Genomic DNA, 23,418 nt, shown 5'->3' with positions numbered 1-23,418 from the left:
GAGGGGACAAGAACACAGACACAAGGAAGCAGGCACGCAGCTTTGGCCTTTCTGAATGAAATTAAGGTTTTTTTTAAAAAAAAATCTTTTAAAATTCATAATGAACCATCTTATACATTTTACCTGTTCTGTAATCAAAGCTTGAGCCATATTGCAGGGCATCTAAAGTAGAATGCTTTTTGGAATTTTAAATCTGCTGTATTTCACCCTACAGATAGCAAAGAGTGAAGAATCTTCTGAGAGGAAAGAGCAGCTAAGCATTGTAGCAGCCTTCTCATTTGCTGGGTGCCACTGGGTCACTGACGATGGTTCCTAGGGTATGGCAGAGTCACTGCAGAGGCTGTTGTGTGTGATCCAGGCAGGAGCACAGGCTGAGCCACTGCTGAGGACAGATGCTCTCTGTTCCAGAGGCAGAGCACATCTCAGGAGGCTTGCTATGTAAGGGTGGGGCAGAGCTGCCTGAAAACATAAGAACTGCTGTGATTATGATTATGAGTGCCTTTTAATTGCTGTTGCATCAGGACAAATATCTTGGAAAGGAAAAAGTAGGGCCTTGTCTTATGAATAAATGATCACTTACAATATTTAAATAGCTGATTATAATATGTAACTTTAGAATACTTGGCTTTACCTTGATGCTAAGTGCTTTCTGCAAGGGCTGGCAAATTCATGGTCAGCAGTAAGCAGCTTAGATGTCTGGTAACTTGAAATACATACTTGTGCACCCTTAAGAAAACTTGTGTACATCTGAGTAATGGATAAATCAGAACGTATTTGATTATGTAATATGGAGATTTAGGATAATTATTTCAGGAATGTATCAGAAAATGTGTTGTATTGAAAAATGATTTGTATTGAATGTATTGAAAAATGATCTGCTTTTAATTGTCCATTTCCAAAACAAAAAACAATCTTGAAGTTTACATAAAGCTAAGTTTGGTTGAGAATGAAAGTTATTTTCGCAATTCCCTAGTCTCCCTTCTATGAAGTAAAACACAAGTCTGGTATAACATAGTGGAAAAGTTTTACTGCAAACCATAGTTTATTACAGGACATGATCCACCCAACATAAAGAAGTAGAAAACCTTTTGCTGAGAGGTAAAGGAGAGGAATTTAGAGACCGTGTCTCTAGGATGGGAATGTTGCTGCAAGGGTCCCTGAAAGCAGACCTAGCACCTTGTATCGACGGGTCCTTGAGCAATCACATCCCAACGAAACCCAGCTAGGTTGTCGGGGAATGAAAGAACACGCTGGCTGTTGCTCTGTTTCTGGGGTCAGAATGGTGGAAAAGCAATGAAGCTGTGGGCAGAGGGAATTTTCTTGATAGATGGACCTGTAATAGTCTACAGTCTTCCACAGACTGCCTACAGGAGCCTGGATCCATGTAGGAGAAAAGGAAGGGGCCCAAGGTCAGAAGACAAAGCCTGCAGGGCAGGATTTGGCGGACTTTGGTCTGCAGGCCAACTCCTGACACAGCCTACCTTTTTATGGCCCTGAGAAGGGTTTGCTTTTTTTTTTTTTAATTTTAAGGGAATATAGAAAAGATGATGGTGAAGTAAGAGAAGGAAGAAAATGAGAGGAAAAGGAGGAACAGAACAATAATAAGAAGAAAAGTAATGTGGCAGAGACTGCATGCAAAGCCTAAGGTACTTACTTTCTGTCTCTGCATAGAAGTTTGCTAAGCCCTGGTACAGAGCACAGGGACCTCATACGACAAATCACAGTCACTGCAGACTTTGGCATTAGGAGCCTGGACAAGCCCAAAAGTCCAAGTGCCGGTAGGAACATCCAGGTAGATAGCAGCAGAGTCCACAGCAAAGCAGACAGGCCACTAAGGAAAGCAGGAAGGAGAGCTATGTCACAGAAGCTTCTCTTCATAAGTCCATGAGGATAAATAAGGTTCATCCTGAATCCAGACACAACTCAGAAATGAGGAGAAGGAAGGAAAACTCTGATGGGAAAGGACAAATGATTGGGAGTCTGAACTTTAACCGAGTATCACATGAGGCTGAGTTAACCTGAAAAAGATGGTCTAAGCTTAAGGCTCTTCTTTTTTGTATTTCTTTTAAGAGATGGGGTCTCACTCTGTTGCCCAGGCCTGTCTTGAACGCATGACTTCAAGGCTGGTCTTGAGCCCCCCACCTCAGCCTCCCATAGTGCTAGTTTACACGCCTGAGCCACCGTGCACAGCATATATATATATATATATATATATATATATATATATATATATATAATATGTATAATGTGTACTGTGTGTATACATATATATATATATATATGTTTATATATAATTTTTATCAGTTTTATCTTAATAAAGCAAGAAAAACTGGAACATTTTGAACTTAGAACTGCAGTTCCCAACCTTTTTGGCACCAGGGACCAGTTTCGTGGAGGATAATTTTTCCACAGATGGAGGGGAGAGGGAGAGAAGTGCATGTTTTCCGGAGGAAACTGTTCTATCTTAGATTATCAGCCATTAGATTTTTATAAGGAGCACAGAGCCTAGATTGCTCCTTGAGCAGTTCACAGCAGCGTTCCTGCTCCTATGAGAATGGAGTGCTGCCGCTTATCTGACAGGAGGCGGAACTCAGGCAGTGATGCTGGCTCACCCACCACTCACCTCCCGCTGGGTGGCCCCATTCCTAACAGGCCATTGACAGACACCAGTCAGTCTGTGGCTTGGGAGTTGGGGACCTCTGCCTTAGAAAGTGTGATCTTTAGGTGTTTCCATCATTTATACCTTGACAGAGAGGCTGAGGATTTTCATACAAAGTTGCAAGTTTTGGAGTCAAGGCTAAATGATAAACAATAAAAGAGTGAAATCGAAATAATGAACAATTTGAAAAAACTAAACTTATGAAAAAACAGAATTTTATTTCCCAAGATTCATTTTAACTATTATAAATAGTTGCTAAAATTGTTCTGAGTTTGGGAACTAGAACATCTGTACTAGGAAGATGACATTTAACTCTGTGATATTCATAAAAAATTATTTTCTCAACACCACCTCAGCAGTTTAAGGTGGCACGTGAATGGTCCTAGCATGCATTACTAGGGTAAACCTGGCCAAATCTAATTAATATTTTGGTTTTTGATGAACATGTTTTAAATGTTCAGTATTAACATTGCTATGATTGAAATATGCATTATGGATCCTGGGTATTTTTAACATTCTCTTGCAGCACATAGAGTGGTTTTGGTTGCTTCTACTTGAGTCTCTAACTCAATTTCCTGCAGCTGTGTTCATCCTGTGACATGAGTCTTAATGAGAGTCTTAATGTCCCAAGATTCGTATATCCGAAAACATATCAAGGTTCCCACTCAGTCTAATTCAAGTTCTTACCTAAAGCCATCTGTAATTTATTTCTGGGATACATTGATGTCTTTGAGATTAATAATTTGGTATGTCTTACCTAGTAAGGATTAAAGCTCTAATACTTAGAAGATTACAGAAAGGAGACACATTGGCACTGTGACTTGTCTATGGCATATTGGTCTTTTTAATTAATAGGTATTGTTTTTTAAGAAGAGTTTCAAATTTACATGAAAATTGAACAGATAGAGAGTTCTCATGTACCTCCCCACAGTCCCCCATATTATTAACATGTGACATCATTACCGTGGATTTGTTATAATGAATAAATCAAATTGACACATTATTGTTAATTAAACTCCATAATTTATTCTTATTTCCTTAGAGTTTTCCTAAGGTCTTTTTTTCTGCTCTAGAATACCACATTACATTTAATAATCATGTCTCCTTAAGCTCCTCTTGGCTATGAAGGTTTCTCAGATTTTCTTATTTTTCATGACTTTGATGAGTTTAAGGAGAACTGATCAGGTATAGTGTGAGGTGAGCGTGATCACCACTGCACCATGCCCTAGGGCCAGGTATATTGTAGAATATTGGAGAAACTCTCTAGGAGTTTGTTTTGCTCATAATTAGACTGAAGTTACAGTTTTAGGGGAGGAAGCTTACAGAGATAAAATGCCTCTTTTTGTTTTGGTGTGGGTAGACTATTTTTTGAGTAGTTTTAGGGTCATAGAAAACCTTAGAGATTTCTCATGTACTCCCTGCCCCACACATGCATAGCTTCTCCATTATCAGTGTCCCCTAACAGAATAGTACATTTGTTACAGCTGATGAACCTACACTGATACGTGATTATCACTCAAAGTCCCCAACTTACATTAGGGTTTATTTTTAGTGTTACACATTTTGTGGGTTTTGACAAAAGTGTAATGATATGCATCTACCATTATAGTATCGTACAGAGTACCTGCACTGCACTAAAAAGTCACTGTTATCCAGCTATTCATCATTCCTTCTTCCTAACCCCTGGCAACCACGGATGCTTTTTCTTTCTTCATAGTTTTGTTTTTTCCAAAATATCATATGGTCGGAAGCATGCAGTATGTATCCTTTTCAGACAGTTGTCTTTCACTTAGTAATACAAATTTAAATTCCTTCTGTGTTTTTTCATGGCTTGATAGCTCATTTCCCTTCAGTGCTAATTAATATTCCATTTCATATTCTAAATGTAGTACAGCTTACTTATCCATTCACCTATGGAAGGTCATTATCATGGTATTCCAAGCTTTGGTATTTAAGAATAAAGTTGTTATGAACATTTGTGCGTAGGTTTTTGTTGGACAAAGAGTTTTGCCAGCTCTTTGGGGTAAATAGCAAGGAGTGTGACTGCTGTCTTCCACAGTAGATTTACCATTTTGCATTCTCACCAGCAATGAATAAAAGTGCCTGTTTCTCCACATCCTTGCCTGCATTTGGTGATGCTAGTGTTCTGGATTTTGGCCATTCTAATAGATGTGTAGTGGTTATCTCTAACATGCCATTTTCATCTGCAGCCTACACATAAGGAGAGAGGAGTTATTCTCCCCGTCTTTAGGGTGAAAAATCTACATAATTTATTCATTCATTCATTCATTCATTGAGATGGAGCTTCGCTCTTGTTACCCAGGCTGGAATGCAATGGCGCGATCTCGGCTCACCGCAACCTCCGCCTCCTGGGTTCAAGCAATTCTCCTGCCTCAGCCTCCTGAGTGGCTGGGACTACAGGCACACGCCACCATGCCCAGCTAATTTTTTGTAGTTTTAGTAGAGATGGGGTTTCACCATGTTGACCAGGATGGTCTCGATCTCTTGACCTCGTGATCCATCCACCTCGGCCTCCCAAAGTGCTGGGATTACAGGTGTGAGCCACCGCGCCCGGCCTACATAATTTATTTCTAATACTTCTGCGTAAGAGAGTTCTCTCTCCTTCTCCATTTATTAATTATTCAATAATTTATTTACTTCAGTATGGACCCAGGATATTTATTTTATACTCTAATTTATAATCCAATATGATTTTTAATTTTGTTACTTAAACTGTTCCCACTTTGGCCTTTTGGAGCTCTTTCATTTGGCCCCTGTACGCTCTTGACATACCCACATCAATAATATTTGTGGCTTTTGTTGTTACTGTTTTTGACAAGTCCTTACTTTCTGGCACTACAAAATCCCCTGTCCTTATCTTGCGTATTTCTTCCCAGTCTTAAAATCAGTAATTTCTTCAAGGTGCCCTGGTTCCTTTCATCTTAGAATCATATTGAAAACCAAGATCTGTCTGGATGTTGAATGTATTTATTGCTATGGGGCTATCATTTTCTTTTGACCCTCTCAGCTGACAGAACAGAGATGTATACATATATATTTGATAACTCCCATATGTATACATACCTATAAATATTTCTGTGTGTAACCATCTGTATCTGTATTAAATTAAACATAAGTTCTTACTGATATCTCCAATTCTAATCCATTACCACATGCATGGATCATTCTAACCTCCTATCCTTGCTTATCCATAATCTCCAACAGTGAGAAGTTTGACTCCTACCATCTGCTGTCCATTTACTGATTTATTCAAATCCAGTACACAAATATAGCATTATGAGAATTGTTAAGTTGCAATCCCAAAGGAAATAACTTTATCAACTAGAGTATAATGCTTCCATTCATTTCCAAAGTTACCAAAGTCAGCACCCCTTCCCTACATCCTCTAAGTGAAGTTGTTTCATACAGTTATAACAGAGTTAGATTCTCTTCTCATAGTTTGTGTTCCTTTTAGGGATTCTTCAACCTCTATTACATGATTTTTAAAAAATCATGCATACATTGAGTTTACTCTGAGTTGTACAATTCTATGGGTTTAAAACTCGGAGTTTACTCTGGGTTTACTCTGAGTTGTACAATTCTATGGGTTTTGACAAATGCATAATGTCACGGATCCACCATTTACAGCATCATACAGAATAATTTCACCATAATAAAATTCCCCTGTCCTTCACCTATTCATCCCTCCCTTTCCCAGAACATCATGGATCCTTTTACTATCTTTATAGTCTTGTCTTTTCTTAACGATCATGTAATTGGAATTATACAATATATACCTTTATATATAAGTAGAATTATATATATAATATATAATTGGATATATATTACATATATAATATTTAATTGGATATATATTATATATAATAATATATAATATAATATATAATAATATTATATAATATATAATTATATAATATATAATTATATAATATAATATATAATTATATATAATTATATATATAATATATAATTGGATATATATATAATATATATAATATATATATATATATATATATATATTTGGAATTATACAGTATATACCTTTATATGAAAGTAGATCTCTTTCACTTAGAATTATGCATTTAGAATTCTTTTACATCTTTTCATGGCATGTTATCTAATTTATTTTTATCATTGAATAATATTCCATTGCACTGATGTACTATAGTTTATCTGTTTACCTAATGAAAACATCTTGGTTGCATCTAGATTTCAGTGATTATAAATAAAGCTACCATAAATATTAGTGGGCTGGTTTCAATGTGAACATACGTTTTCAGTAAAATTGTATAAATACTTAGCACAATTGTAAGACCGTGTTTAGATTTTCTAGAAGCTCTCAAACTATCATCCAAACTTGCTGGGCCATTTTGCATCCACACCAGCAAAGAATGACAGTTGCTGTTGCTCTACACTCTTGCCGGCAATTGGTATTGTCACTTTTTGTTAATGTTAGCCATTCTAATAGGCTAATTCTAATAGTGGTAACTCATTTTTGCTTTAATCTGCAATTCCCTAATGACAAATGTATTGCCCATCTTTTCATATGCTTATTTGCCATCTGCATATCTTCTTTTGTGAGGTGTCTGTTCAAATGTTTTTCCAAGTTTTAATTAGGTGTTTGTTTTCTTCTTATTGAGTTTTAAGAATTCTCTGTATATTTTGGATATGAGTTCTTCATTACATATGTGTTTTACAAATATTTACTCTCAGTTTGTGAATTGTCTTTTTCTTAACAAATGTCTTTCACGTGACAGAATTCTGTATATCAATAAAGTATAATTTATCTATTTTTAAGAGCTTGGTGTTGTATACAAAAACTCAAGCCCAAGGTTGCTTAGATTTTCTCCTGTGTTACCTTTTAGACATTTTATAGTTTTGCGTTTTATATTCAGAAGAGTGATCCATTCTCAGTTATTATTTCTGAAAGATATAAGGTCTGTATTTAGTTTTTTTTTTTTCCTTTTGCATAAGGATGTCCAGTTGTTCCAGCACAATTTGTTGAAGAAAACAAAAACTATCTTTTTTTCTATTAAATTGCCATTGCTCTTTTGTCAAAGATTAGTTGACTATATTTTTGCATCTATTTCTAGGATCTTCAGTCTGTTCCATTTATCTATCCTTTTGCCAGTACCATGCTATCTTAATTAGTGTAGCTGTATACTAAGTTCCAAAGTTGCAAACTGTCAGTCCTCTGATGTTATTCTTCTTCATCAGCATTACATCTTCTATTCTGGGTCTTTTTTCTCTCTTCATACGAACTTCAGAATTAGTTTATTAATATCATAAAATAACATGCCGAGATTTTGATTGGAATTGTGTTGAATCTACAGATTATATTGAAATAACTGACAACTTTACAACTTTACAAGTCTTCAGGTCCATGAACATAGAACACTAACTACGTCTCTAGTTACTAAATTTTCTTTATTTCTCTAGAATTTGATCATTTTATATGTACTGATTCTATAAATATTTTGTTAGTTTTTTTGTGCTATTGTAAATTGTATTGTGGTTTTAATTTCAAATTTATAATTGTTTATTGTGTGTATATGGGAAATCCACTGATTTTTCTATATTAACAATGCGTCTTGTGACTTTGTTACATTACTTGGTTTCAGGAGTACTTTTTGTTAATTCTTTGGGATTTTCTGAATAGACAATCATGTTGGTGGCAAACAAAGATCATTTTAGTTCTTTCTTCTCCACCTGTGTATAGATTACATCTATCGACTTAACAAATGTTGAAGTAAATTTGTGTACTTGTGAATCCCATTTGGGTTGTGGTGTATAATTATTTTAATATATTGTTGAATATGATTTGCTGCTATTTTGTTGAGGATTTTTGCGTTTACCTTGATGAAAAATATTGGTCTTCAGTTTTCTTTTCTTATAATGTCTTTATCTAGTTTTGGTAGTTAGGAGAATGCTGGCCTCATAAAATGAATTAAGAAGTATTTCCTCTGCTTCAAATATTGGGGAGAAATTATAGAGTAATATTTCTTTGTTTCATAGAATTCACCAGTGAAACTGTGTAGGTGTGGTGCTTTCTTCTTTGGAAGATTATTTATTTTGTTTTATTATTTACATTATACTTTGAGTTCTGGAATACAGGTACAGAACATGCAGGTTTCTTACATAGGTATACACATGCGATGGTGGTTTGCTGCACCCATCAACCCATCACCTACATTAGGTATTTCTCCTAATGCTATCCCTCCCCTAGCTCTCCAACCCTCTGACAGGCTCCAGTGTGTGATGTTCCCTAGGTGCATTTGTTCTCATTGTTCAGATCTCACCTATGAGTGAGAACATCAAGTGCTTAGTTTTCTGTTCCTGTGTTAGTTTGCTGAGAATGATGCTTCATCCATGTCCCTGCAAAGGACATGAACTCATCCTTTTTTATGGCTGTATAATATTCCATGGTATATATATATGCCACATTTTCTTTATCCAGTCTATCATTGATGGGCATTTCGGTTGGTTTCAAGTCTTTGCTATTGTGAATAGTGCTGCAGTAAACATATGTGTGCATGTGTCTTTATAGTAGATAATTTACAATCCTTTGGGTATATACCCAGTAATGGGATTCCTGGGTCAAACGGCATTTCTAGTTCTAGATCCTCAAGGAATCACCACACTGTCTTCCACAATGGTTAAACTAATTTACACTCCTAACACTGCAAAAGCGTTCCTGTTTCTCCACATTTTCTCCAGCATCTGTTGTTTCCTGACTTTTTAATACTTGCCATTCTAACTGGCGTGAGTTGGTATCTCAATGTGGTTTTGATTTGCATTTCTCTAATGACCAGTGATGATGAGCTTTTTTTCATATATGTTTGTGGGCTGCATAAATGTCTTCTTTTGAGAAGTGTCTGTTCACTATTGATTCCATTTATTTAATACATGCCTCTTGAGGTTACATGTTCTGCTTGTGTGAGTTTTAGCACAGCATGTCTTTCAGGGACTTTTAACCGAGGTATTAAATTTGTGGGTGTAGAGTTGTTTGTAATATCCTTTATTATCCTTTTAATATCTGTGGGACACTTTCATTTCTGATATCAGTAATTTATGTCTTCTCTATTTTATTTTGGATTAGCTTGTGTAGAGTATTAGTTTTGTTGATCTCCTTTAAAAAAGAAGCTTTTAAAAATTGTGGTCAAACACATGAGATTTACCTTCTTAAAGTATGTAATACGTTATTGTAGATACAATGCTGTACAACAGATGTTGTAGATTATTTATCTTGCTTGACTATAATTTTATGTCTGTTCATTAGCAACTTCCCATTTCTCCCTCCCTCCAGCTCCTGGCAACCACCATTCTATTCTTTGTCTCTATGAGTTTGACTATTTTAGATGTCTCATATAAGTGGAATTATGCAGCATTTGTCTTTCTATGACTGGCTTATTTCACTTAGTATAATGTTCCCAAGTTTTATTCCATTATCATATGTTGCAGCTTTTCCTTCTTTTTTTAAAGCTTAATAGAATTCCATTATATGCAAATAACACATTTTCTTTGTCCATTCACCTTTATATGGACATGTAGGTTGTTTCCACATCTTGACTATTGTGAATAAAGCTGTAATAGAGCGCAATTGTTTTGCTGTTTATTGCAGCATTATTCACAATAATAATAAAAGAGATAATATTTCTTTCGGTTACTGATTTCAGTTCTTTTAAATAAATGCCCAGAAGTGAGATTGCTGGATCCTATAGAAATTCTATTTTTAACTTTCTTAGAAACCTTCATTCTGTTTTCTATAGTGGCTGCAACATTTTGTATTCTCATCACCAGTGTGCAAAGCTTCCAATTTCTCCACATCCTCACCAATACTTTCATGTTTTAACTTTTAATTTTTGTTGGTACATAGTAGATATATATTTATGGTTTTTCAGAAATAATAGCAATCCTAACAGGTATGAGATAATAGCTCATCCTGGTTTTAATTTGCATTTCCCCAGTGGCTTAGTAGTATCGAACTTCTTTTCATATACCTAGTGGTCATTTGTATATCTTATTTGAAAAAATGTCTCCTCAAGTCCTTAGCCCACTTTGTAATCATCTCATTAGGTTTTACGTTGTCCTATTAAGTTATAGAAGTTCATTTTCTATTTTGGAGGTTAACCTCTGTCAGGCATTTGTCTTGCAAGTATTTTCTCATTTCATATGTCGTGGTTTTTTCCACAAGAGTTGGGATTTCCAAGGTGGCTTCTTCACTCACGTATGTGGTGCCTCTACTGGGATGCATGGAACCCCTGGGCCCAGCTGAGCAGTCCATGCTAATATTTCCACCTCTCTTCTACCTCTCCATGGGGTCTTTTGAGAAGCACAGCCAGATATTTTATATGGTGACTCAAGTCTGCCTTAGTGAGTGTTCCACAAGAACAAGTCCCAATGTCCAAGGGTTTATCAAACCTTTGTTCGTGTCACTCTTGCTAATGTCTCATTGGCTACAGTGAATCATGCAGCCAAGGGCAAGTCAATGTGGGAAAGGGATACACAAAGGAATGAATGTCTATGACAGCAGTCTGGCACACTGCAAGGATGACTAAAAAGTAATGACATATTAAATGTTGATGAAGACGTGGAACTACCAAAACTCTCATAAATTGCTAATAGGAGTGTAAATTGGTACAGCCATGTAGGGAAACATTGGTGGTATCCACTAAAGCTAAATATATACTTATCTATGACCTAACAGTTCTGCTCCCAGCAGAATTGAGAAATCACATTCACAAAAAGACTTTTATGAGAATGGTCCTAGATTTATTCATAAAAGCCAAAAACTGGAAATATCTCAAATGTATATCAATAGAATAATGGATAAATTGTGGAATAGTCATACAGTGGAAAGATACATGGTAATAAAAACAAAACCTTACTTCAGCCTAGATGACTCTCACAGACATTATGTTGAGCAAAAGAAGCACACACTGTCCAATTCCATTTATATAGTGACCAATTGCTTTAGTTTTAGCACTGAGAAATCCACATCCCAGAAACCCCTCAGCTCCAGGCAAACCGCAATGGCTAGTCATGCTACATTCACACAGAGCTTAAGAAAAAGCAAAATTAGTCCATGTTTATGGTACCTCTTGGGTGCATTTTGAATACAAAAGGGCAAAAAGGAACTTCCTGCAGTGTGAAAATAACTTTTGAACTAGATGGTGACTACTTGAGCATATACACATGTAGAAATTCACTGGTTGTACATTTAAGATTAGTGCAGTTTACATACACACTTTATTATATGAACATTATACCTCAATAAAAATTTTAAAATAAAAAAAGAAGAAAACATGTCTGTAGCTTACTAGCTCCATGACCTTAGCAATTTTGTAAAAACCTCTGAGCTTGGCTTTCTCACATGTAAAGTGAAGATAATGATAATGGGTAACTCCCATGGCCCTTGTGAGATTAAATTATATTTAAAGGGGCTAAAATTTTATTTATAAAGCACCTAGTATGTGGTAGGCACTCAATTAATATTGGGTCACATCCCTGCAAATCTGATGGGAAATGCCTTCCTTAAGGGAAGATCTTCTGTTTCTGGAATTTCACTCCCTAGAACTTAAGTCATACGTTAGCTTGTGACAAGTTATTTTATTTAACTCTCCCTCTTAGCAGTCACTACCTGTGATGAAGCACAAAGCAGAAAACAAGATCCCAGCAGCACAAATAAATAGCAAGCAATCTTTTGAACTATTTGCCTTGAGGAAAAGATAAAAAGTTATTGAGTCGTGAGTGCAGTTTGCCACGTCACAGTGTATTTCCCACTGTTTTCTTAGGCTGTTTTCTTTGCCTCTTCTAAGACATTTTATGGAAACTTTTACTGAATAGTATCCAATTAGAGTAAATGCTTCTGCAACCATTCTTTTTCTGAAAGTAACTCAAAGATCTCATTTTGGCACGTGGAAGACAGCAGACTGTCTGTGTCTCTCCCATTAGGGCACAATGACATATGGGATATCACTCTCAGAAGCAATGCTATAAGGAATGCTTTTTCTTGCATCACTAGGAGTTAAGTCAATTCTACATTCTAAGCAGCATGTTTTTATGCCTACAGGTACAGAATTGTGCAGACCCATTTCATTCACTTGCTTTTATGCCTTTATGGAATAAAATATTCAGGTTTCTTTTAGGTTAACTCCCTGAGCATCCAGAAAGTCTACAATTTTTGACCAAGAATTCTTGTGACTTTGGGAGGTCCAAGAAGATTACATGTGGCTGTCTTGTGCAGCACAATAATCCATTTAATTCTTCATTTGCCTCCCTTTACATAATGTCTGGGAAAAGTTCACATTATAAGCCAATATATAGAAGCGCATTCTTTAACTACAAAACTCTTTTGAGTGGCATTTTGTGAGAATTAGAATTATTCAGAGATTTGGGTTTGAGAAATATGTTCCTATATGTTGTTTACAAAGAGGATCATTCTAATTTCCATGGAAAAAAATGTGGATGTAGAATTTGAAACATGAGTTTGAATCTGGCTCCCTCTATAAAGCTGTGCAACCTTCATGAATTACCTAACTTCTCTGCATCTGAAAATAGGGAATACTAAATAATACCTACCCCTCTAGATTGTTGTAAAGGATTCATAGGAGGCTAGTACAACATTACCTGCATAGTAGGTTCTTCATACGTGAATAGTTTATACCTTTATTCTCATTCAGATGGCTTCTCAAGGCTCAGGAAGTCCACCTGGAGACCAGAAAGGGAGGACAGAAATCAGAATGATATATTTACCTCATCCACACAAACCAGTTGGGACACATTCAAAGTTCTTCAGTCCACACGAATGTTTCACTTCCCTTCTGTGTTCTATATATTGAGCACATGATAAGCCCTTCAGAAATGTCAAATAACAAAGCCATTAGTTGCCTCAAGAAATTAGCTGATCCTTGCGTGCTTGTTTCTCAGAAAATCAGTAATTTTTTGCCAGGTTTTTGAAATAAAGAAACTGAGTCTAACAGAGCATTGAAGATGTTAAGGCGTGTACCTTTTTTCCTCTTTTCTTTTGCCTTCGTATCCATATGTCTCAAAAAGAAATTCTGCACAGATTAGAGATATCAGCCCAGAGCAAAAATGGCTTGTACATTATGTTGAAAAGAATTTCTAAGTTATTTCATAGGAAGGCTTAGCTACATATTTTTTAATTTTTTTTAATAGTTTGAATTCCATTTGCAGAATTTAGTCTACTGATTCAATACTGGCAATGATATAAAAGTTTAGCTTTATTGAAACATATTGCTTGAATTTAAATCATACTGGGATATTTATGGCCTCAACTCATTTTTTAAAACACCCACTAGTAGAATGACTTCATTGGTCAGCAAAATTGCTCAGCTCTCTCCTTCTCTGGGGGTTGGGAGAAAAGTGGATAGCTTAGAGCTTAGAAGTAGACTTAGTGATGTGATTTCACAGAGTCAGAATTGCCAATTCCTCCCCTCCATGTCCTTCATGATGCCTGGCATTCTCAACAGAAACCCTACTCCTTCATCAAGGCTTTATTTCTTGTTTTATTATTATTGTTTTAAAGCAATCGCTTTGATTGGCACCACTGTTCTATTCCTGGGCCCTGGCATGCCCTCCCATCTCAGTAATACTAAATGTCAAGAGAATAATCTGAGGTGAAGCTGCCAATACCACGCTGAAAACCTGGTCAGTGCCTCTCGAGGAGACTGAGCAATTAGCCCTCTCCCAGCCTGGGCTTCTGGCTGTCTTGGTTTTCTTTCTAAGCAGGAGTTCCAAACTTTACCCAGTAACTCTCTCTCTCTCTCTCTAACCCAGGAAGGAGTAAATCTTGTTATATATCAGTCATATTCTTCCCTTTCATGACTTGCTTAGAAGCACAAATCTGGCCAAAACTGCTCTCCAGGCTGGGCCCAAGGAATGTCCCTGTCTTCAGTTACTATTTTTGTTTTTCTCCCCATAGTAACACTGCTACCATAAATTAGGGGCCTAACTACTATAGCTCAGTGAATGAATTATGCACAATCCAGATGTAAGCAAAACTCTTACCTCTGTTTAGAGTCCGCTTCCTATGACTTGCATATGATTACAAGGATGCAGACTGTTCCATGTTCCCACATGCGTTATTTCCTTGATTGACCTCTCTCCTTCCTGGAGGTTTTATCATCTGCATAGTTAACTGGAATGTACTAATTTCCTTCTCTTTCCTCCAGTCCTGGTGCTTTGCCCTTTCTCCTAGGCAGTAGATCCCCTCTGATTGGTTCTTCTCACACATTGTCTTCTAGCAACCTGTGACTTCAACGTCATCACTAGTCTTAATGTAAATATAAATAGAGATTACATTTGCTTACATGTAAATGCACACATTTAAATGTATACTGAGACCTGAGAACAGACTTGGCCTTTTCACTACGTTGTTATGACTTAAGGACTAAGTCCAGTATTATGGCTTCAGGGGCTGAAGCTGGAGTGAGAATTGTGATCTGACAGAAAGACTGAAGAATGAGCACATTGGAAAATCAGTTAGGATTCCAGAAGTTGGATCCTGAGAGTTTAGAGAAGTTGTGTCCAGTGGAAATTTTTGCAAAGATAGAAATGTTCTATAATATTCTATGTTGTAGCTACTAGCCACATGTGGTTACCAAGTACTTGAAATGTGACTAGTTCAACTGAAAAATGGAATATTCAATCTTATTTTAATTTTAGTTAATTTTAATTTAAGTAGCCACAGGCGAGTGGTGGCTATTCTACTGGACAGCTTAGAGGGAACTGCACATGTTCTAAGAGGGGAGGACGGAAAGCTGAATCCTAGATATAGATGCTGTAGTAGGGAACCAAGAGGACATTATACTCTAAGGCAAGCTGGACAGCTGTAGAAGAGAATGGACAGGAAGTCACTCCAAGCATCTTTCTAGAAAACTCACCTCACTACTTGGCTTGTCGGACAGGTAGAGTTGTGCTCAGAACTTTATAGAGGAGCCCTGAACCAAAGATATCTAGATGATCCTTTTGAGCTTCAACTTTTCTTCTTTAAGAGATTAGTGAGATTTCTCTGGAAGGTGGCCCAAAGCTCAAACACCATAAAGATCAGCACTAAAGCTTTAACTTTTGAAAGTCAACTACATAGCTTTGATTTCAATTATTATTTTTTATTTAAAAGAGTTGCAGTTAAATACTTAATGTTTTCAAAGAATCCACATGAATTTATTATTGAAAAAAGATTCCTCACCCTTTAGAGATCTCAGGGCGCTTGTTTTAAATAAAACACCTAGAAATAGCTGTAATGAAATCAGTTTAAGGCTAGGGTCATAAACAATCAAACGCAGGCCTAGAAACTATGGCAGCTTGAATTTCTAGGATATAGATATTTCCAGGAGAGTAGCAGCGTTTATCATCCTGTAGAGTAGCATAAATCAGAATCTACTCAAGAATGTTTAAGAAGAAAAAGAATATATTATTTGTTCATTTATTTAATAAATATTTCGCATGTCCAGCACCATTCTGGGATCTGGGTATAAAGGAGTTACAAAATAGATGTATCCCCCACCCTCAAGGAGGGAGACAAGATAATTAACAAATACACAAGTAAATAAATATATATAATGTGTCAGAAATTGATTAATGCAATAGAAAGGTCCAAAATAGGACAACGAAAATCATGAGCTGGATGCTGGATTGTAGGGAGATTATTGCTATTTTACATTGGGTGTTCAGGGAAAGCATCACGGTAAGACAATATTTGATCATAGGTTGGAAAAAAAGTGAGCCATGTGCATATTGGAGGAAGACCTTTAAGACTGAGGAAGCAACAAGCCCAAAGGCCCTAAAGGGAGAGCTGAGTGCCATGTTCATAAAATACTGAAGATTGTCCTGGGGAACAACTGAGGCAGAAGATCTGGGGGAGTGTTTGTAGTTAGAAAGGTAATGGGAGCCAGACCATATTGGGCATTTTTGATGCTGAAAAGTGTTATTCAAAGCTGTGAAATCAGATGCAATCACCTGGGACAGTTTGGGCACTCCACACACTTACATATCAGAAAAATGAGGAAGACTCCACAAAAGAGACTGTGAAAGAGGGGCTAATCCTGCAGGAGCAGGAGAATAATGTGCCAGAAACCAAGTGAGAAATGTTTCAACACAAAGAAGTTATCAATGTAAGCGTTAATAGGTCAAGCAACACGAGGGATATAAATCGCTGCTGGATTTTGCAAGGTGAAAGCCTTGGTGATTGATAGAGTAGTTTGGAGTGATTGATAGTTTGGGGATAGGTGAGAATAAAGGCATTCTTGCAGTAGCTCAAGTGATGATGGAAGGTGGGGAGGAGACAGTGAATCAGGAGACTCTTCTACAGAGTTTTGTTTTAAAAGATAATGGTCATGGGAGGCCGTGGGAGGAGAGATGGACTTATAAAGCTGGCATAAATTGTACTGTATTTGTGTCCCAAGGGAAATGATAGAGCAGAGAAGAAAATGTGGTAATTTAGGAGAGTCAGGATAATTACTGAAGAAGATGCTTGTGATGAGAGGTGGTGGGATCAGGGACACAGTGGAGGAGGTGGCCTTAGACAGGAGCAGGAACTGGTACCAACCAAGCAGAACAGAAGGGAAAGCACACTGGTATATGTGCAGGTCAGTAGGTAGATGTTGGGTTAGTAGTGTGTGGAAGCCCTTCTTCAAATTTACATTTTCCCAGTGAAATATAAAACGTAGTGATGAGCTGCTGAAGGAGAGATATGGACGTTCAAGAGAAAAAAGAAGGTGTAAAATAGATGTCTGAAAGGGTGAATAAGTAACAGTAACCTTGGTGGATGGAATTGAAGGGACCAAGAGAACAGCGCTTCCAGCCAAGAGAACTACACTGAGTGTCTCAGTGTGGCTGCTGTCCTGGCAGGGATGGTGTGCGTATGAGATGAGATTGGTGGAGAACATGGTGGACGGTGAGGTTAGAGAAGGAGACTGCAGCCTGACTGTGAAGTGTACACCTTTAAGAATTTTTTTATGTATCTTGCAGGTGAGGAATTGTCAAAGTATTTATGTTTGTCTATTGGCTTGATATTTCAAGACCGCTTTATTCAAATCATGCACAGCGTATCCACCTATATTAGAGCTTCCTTGGCTAAACTAAGAGACAGGAGAGTATAAATTTCCACCCTTTCTCCCCTTGTTGTTCTGTGAGGCACCTGTGTGGACTCCTGTGGTTCTGGCAGTTTGAACTGCACTGACACAGGGTTGCCAAAGGACTATCAACTGGGAATATGATCACTTTGACAGGTGTATGGAGTAGGAATTGAAATTGAGAGAATCTGGAGAAGGAGAGACAAATTGGAAGCCCACTATACGTGGCTTACTACTGACAGGACAATAAGGGCGTTCAGGGACTGGAATGGCAGATGGGGGGTGGTGGGGAAGACTGAAATGAGGCCATTGTGATGATTGGATTTAGGGAGAGAGGGAGAAAGAAGAGTCAATACTTTCTATTCATGAGGTGGTAGTAGGCAATTCAGAACTTTCAGGAAAAGCAGAAATTTAGAGAAAAGGAGATAATAAGTTAGTTTTTGTATAACTTCAGTTTGTGATATTGGAAAGATATTTAGACAGAAGCATTCATTATGTAGGGAAAGTAGGCCTAAAGTCAAGGAGAGAAGTGGCGCTAAAGATGTAAATGCAGAGGTGTTGGCAGCTGATACTACGGATATGGACAGGCTGGACTCAGGAAAGCAGGCAGAGGGAGAGGAAAAGGCAGCAAGGACAGGACTCGAGAGCATGCAGCATTTTGAGAGGCTGAGACAGAGAACAAACAGCTTCTGTGACTCAGTAGGCACAGTCGGAGAAATTGAAGAAGAGCCAGTTAGTGTTGATCCTACAATTTGCTCATCATTAATTCTGCTCATGCCCCTCTCCAGACGCCTGCAGAGGGAAGTGTACTCACTTAAGCCAATGGCTGCTTAGCAGTCATGACACACCCCACATCTGAGCAGAAGCTTTAATTGTTTGTACGCAGTGTCTCTGTTTCTTTTGTTCCTATCACCCCCTGTGAGAAGAGCATGGGCCAGATGGTGGCCGATCCTTCATCATGGGCTCAAAATGAGAAGACACATGGACCCCTGTCAAGGCTGTAGCCAATCTGCAGGCTTCATGCAATGTGAACAAGAAATAAATACTGGATTTTGTAAGCCATTGATTTGGGGGTTTTCTTTGTAGCTGCAACAAAAGCTGACATTAAGGGAGTTATGGGAAAAAGAGTAAAGGAAAGGGGGGTGTCAAATATGCAGTGACGTTAATAACATGGAAATTGAAAAGAAGCAACTGACTTTGGTACGTTCCAATAGTGTGAACAGCAACACATGCCTGGTATGAGCCCAGGGTCAAGGCTTACCTTGGGCTAGACAATAAAGCTTATTTTGGACACTCTCTGTCTTTAGGTTACCTGGTTTTTCCCATGTATTTTCCCATCCTAGCATCCCGTGGTATTCCTCAAAAACAGAATCTTTGTTACATAGTTAGCTGACCTTTGTATGAGGGTCTCAGAGATTCAAAGGACTTTGAGACTAAAAGGTGTTTAGGCCCTGTGAAGAGCGAGTGGATATGGGTGCCTCTAATCACACAGCTGCCTATCCGGAAAAATATTCTACCTTGGTAGAATTCCTTATTATTACCTTGGCTTCAATTGGTCTTTTTTTCATATCTGTTTAAAATTGTACAAGATCAAAAGGATTATTCAAGAACTATTTATTCTGCCTAGCCACATATAATAAAATAACACTCAAATTCCTTAAGCAGGGCATGCAACTTGAAGGTCAGTCTCTGGTGACCATGTGCCAAAGACAGTGGCTGTGAGCTTCACCTCTGGGTTTCAAATCCAGAGATTCCAGGCCCTTGGTGATTGATAGAGTAGTTTGGAGTGATTGATAGAGTAGTTTGGGGATAGGTGAGAATATGGCATTCTTGCAGTAACTCAAGTGATAATGGAAGAGGAGATAGGGAATTAGGAGACTCTTCTACAGAGTTTTGTTTTAAAAGATAATGGTCATGGGAGGCCGTGGGATGAGAGATGGACTTGTAAGGCTGGCATAAATTGTACTGTATTTGTGTCCCAAGGGAAATGATAGAGCAGAGAGTAGGCACAGTCAGAGAAATTAAAGATTGTAATCTGGATTGTAGGGAGATTATTATTTCCACTATTAGCCCCTCCCCAATTTATTTCATAAACTCCAGGCTCAGCCAGTTCCTAGATATGTGAATTTGAACAGTTATTTAACTCTCTTTACCTCAGTTTTCTTTTTCATTAAGTAGAAAAAGAATATCTTTTGCAGAGTTTGATTGTGTTTAAATCAGAAAATACTGAAGAAATATTTAGCAGAGCCTCAATAAATATTAGTCATTAGTATATGTATAATGCTACTCATATTGCTACCCTGTTTCTTAAACTTCTTGTATATGTGATAGAAGTCACAACTTAACCCTTAACTGGGATTTTGTTATGATTGTACCTCAATTAGCAGGGCTACTGCTGGGAGTCCATTTGAATGGGCGTTTTTAATGCAAGGAAGATTAGAGAGCTTTCTCCTCTGCTGACAAGTAGACTAAAAGAGACAGCTCGGAGTGGGTCCCCTTCCCGGGTCTTCATCTCACAGTTTATAGGGTCGCCTCCTTGGCCCAGCCCAGCCAAGTCCAGCTGACTCAATTCTAAGAATTGAGAACTGAAATCTATGGAGAGAGGGGCTATATTTCTCATAAGGCACTATTTTTACTGCGATTCTTTTGGATAGGAGGGTAAAACAGCGCTGTTCATTCGATAACCTGAGAGTTGAGGAGGCTTTCTCATTCCTTCCATGTGGAGCAGCAGCTCCAAACTAGAGATGATTCTGATTGTTTGCTTCACACTGAGACCTTGAGGCACTCGGACAGCTCCTAGACACAGCATCTTTGCCAAGAACGCCAGATTCCATGGTGACAATGGGGCTGAAGGCATGAGACATGCATACACCAGGTGGGTTCTTGGGCAATGGACTTTAGTGATGAGGAGATTAAAGCAGAAGTATGAAAAGATCACTTGAGAATTCCTATGTGACTCCTCAGAGATTCCCAGAGATAATTTTCTGAGAAGTGTGTTAGGAGCTGTGGCTAAGAATGAGCAAATCATGAATAAGTATTATGAACTGGCCACATTTTAATTCCTCGTGTGGTGTAGCCTGAGACCAGAGAGGACACAGGCTTGGAATTAAGTAGTTGAAAAGGGGGCTGCTCTTACAAGACAGCATATACCCTCCCGGTAAATTGACCGGATTCTTCAATTCCTCAAATTTCCTTGACCTCTCCCAGCATGTACATCCCTTCATTTCTGGGATTCAATATCTATTTTTTCTTTAAAAAAAATTGTCACTTTTATTAGAAGTAGTGCTGAGATTATGAAGATAATACAAGGTTCTTTTTTAAGACAGCAATTTGAAGAGCATGAGGATATAAATTTAGTTTATGAAATACGTTGCGGAGGGGCTGATAGTGGAAATTACAGAAAGGTGGGAACGCCACAGGCTAAAGGTTGGAAACATAAAGGTTGTGGCATGGAGACAACTTTTGTCAACTGCACAGCTCTGTTTAGGCTCCACACTAACACTCAGTTTAACAAAGCAGAACTATGCATTCTTGTACCGAGGCTGAGCATGTCCTAAAGATCGTGTCTCTGTGTGTTACCTAACATAATACTAGCTGCTATTACAGCTAAACCTTAAAATTTCAGCGGTTCAATGCAACAGAGTAGAGAGTAGGGGTTGTGTGCTGGACTTGGCCATGCTTAGCTTTTGACTTTCAAGGTTACCCTGGGTGTGGATACAAAGATTCACCACCCATTGCCCTTCAAAAAAGGACTTGTTGCCCCAGCTGTGGGGCATGCCTTCAGATGTCATCTCTTATCAGGACTGCCTTTAATAGAGAGAGCTGCCATACCTGTGGTCACTTTCTAGAGTGGCTCACAACCAGAGACTAGCGAGCTGGCTTCGATGGGCTGTTTTAGCTCTTGAGTGCCCACAGGGTCATCCAAGGCTGTCATCAGGCCTGCTTTATAGCCCAGCTTGTCCCTCTCCCTAATCCTGCTTTTCCTCTTTCTCCCATGGGTATTTATCCCAACACCCTCCCTAACCAACATCTAACTCAGAGTCTAACCTCCATTTCAGTGTCTGCTTATAACATAAGGCAACCTAAGAAACTGAGAATTAATTAGTAGCTGGTAAAGGGAGAAGACAGAGGAGGTCATTCATGGATAGTTTTGATCTGAAAGGAGCACATATTACTTCCACGCACAACATTAGTTAAAACTCAGTCATCTGGTCAGTCATCTTGTGAAGAATCAAAGATGTCCTGAAACATTGGATGGCTTACCCAAGATTATAGAGCCTCGTCTACAATTCAAATTATTGGGTTTCTCATCCTTCTGAGAATTTTATATGATTTTCTTTTTCACTTTAGACAAAGAGAGCTATGTAACTGTCTATCTCTTCATTTTGTCTTTGTTTCAGGAGAGTTCAGAAACAAATTCAGAAATAAATTATAGCAACGATGTAATCCTTTACAGAATACGTTTCTTATTTCTCTCAGTGTCATGACCCAGTCTTCTAATTTATCTTTGCCCTGGTACTCTTTTTTCCCTTTTTCATTTATATTTGATCATGTTATTGTGTTTCTGCTCCAATCATCTCAAATTCTTTTTTTTTTTAAAGAATGAGTCAGGGCGTAAGTAAATAAGTGAATAGATAAATAACTAGGAGCATGATTCAGTATTCTGTATACCATAGCATCCTGTTACAAACCCTTCCATTACAGTTGGGTATTATCATAGGAACATTTCCATCTCATTATATAATGAATTGACTAGACATACAGAATGTCTGGTATGAATAAAAATTACATGCCAGGCACCTATTAAATAGCTTCTATTAGAACTTCTGATTTCCAGGCAGGAAATGGCAACGATTTATGATTCATTTTCAAACTTTTAAAGAATAGGTACCTATCTGGCAGATAAAATTTAATTATATTTAATTATTCTCAAAGGAATTGTATTAATGTTTTGGCAGCCACTCATGTTATGTATTACAATCCTCCATTTTACGGTTGACAAAACGGGTTTGGAGAGGTCATCGCTCATAGCTACAAAATTAAGATGCAGAAGCATTGTCCTCCTGGGCTATTTTTTATAATTAGATCCTCTGTCTAATTTAGAAAAACAGCCCCCATACAGGATTTCAGTGCCATTGTAAAAAGAACATGACAGCCAATATCTGTGTGTTTCCATTCTACCACCTTTGACATGGCCACCTATGCAGACTTTTATCTTCAATTATGTGCTTCTGAGTTTTTTTTTTTTTTTTTTTTTTTAAATCAAGACAAGGTCTTGCTCTGTTGCCCATGGTGGAGTGTAGTGGCATGGCCATGGCTCACGGAAGCCCTCCTGGGCTCAAGCAATCCTTCCGCCTCTGCCTCCTGAATAGCTGGGGCTACAGGTGTGTACTACCATGCTCTGCTACATTTTGTATTTTTTTGAAGAGATGGGTTTCACCATGGTGCCTAGGCTGGTCATAAACTCCTGGGCTGAAGCAATTCCTCAGCTGGGCCTCCCAACATGCTGGGATTGTAGGTGTGAGCCATCCTGCCTGGCTACTCTGACATTTTCATCATCCTGTGAGCATTTGTTTCTCAAAATCTTGCCCCGCTCTGTCTTCTCTATTGGTATCCCCATTTTGGTTTGCACTGCTTACACTC

At 37.9% G+C, this 23,418-nt stretch overlaps 1 long non-coding RNA gene across 1 annotated transcript in view; it reads right to left on the bottom strand.

Annotated features, from left to right (window-relative positions):
• Window positions 1-23,418, bottom strand: part of LOC119472327 — a 173,842-nt gene that overhangs the window by 3,100 nt on the left and 147,324 nt on the right. The window contains exon 3 of the long non-coding RNA XR_005201467.1: window positions 13,310-13,390. This is a non-coding gene — a long non-coding RNA (uncharacterized LOC119472327). The remainder of the gene's footprint in view (window positions 1-13,309; window positions 13,391-23,418) is intronic.

Source organism: Cebus imitator, unplaced genomic scaffold (assembly GCF_001604975.1).
Source record: "Cebus imitator isolate Cc_AM_T3 unplaced genomic scaffold, Cebus_imitator-1.0 Scaffold94, whole genome shotgun sequence".
Taxonomy (NCBI): Eukaryota; Metazoa; Chordata; class Mammalia; order Primates; family Cebidae; genus Cebus; species Cebus imitator.
This window is presented reverse-complemented; position numbering and strand designations above follow the sequence as displayed.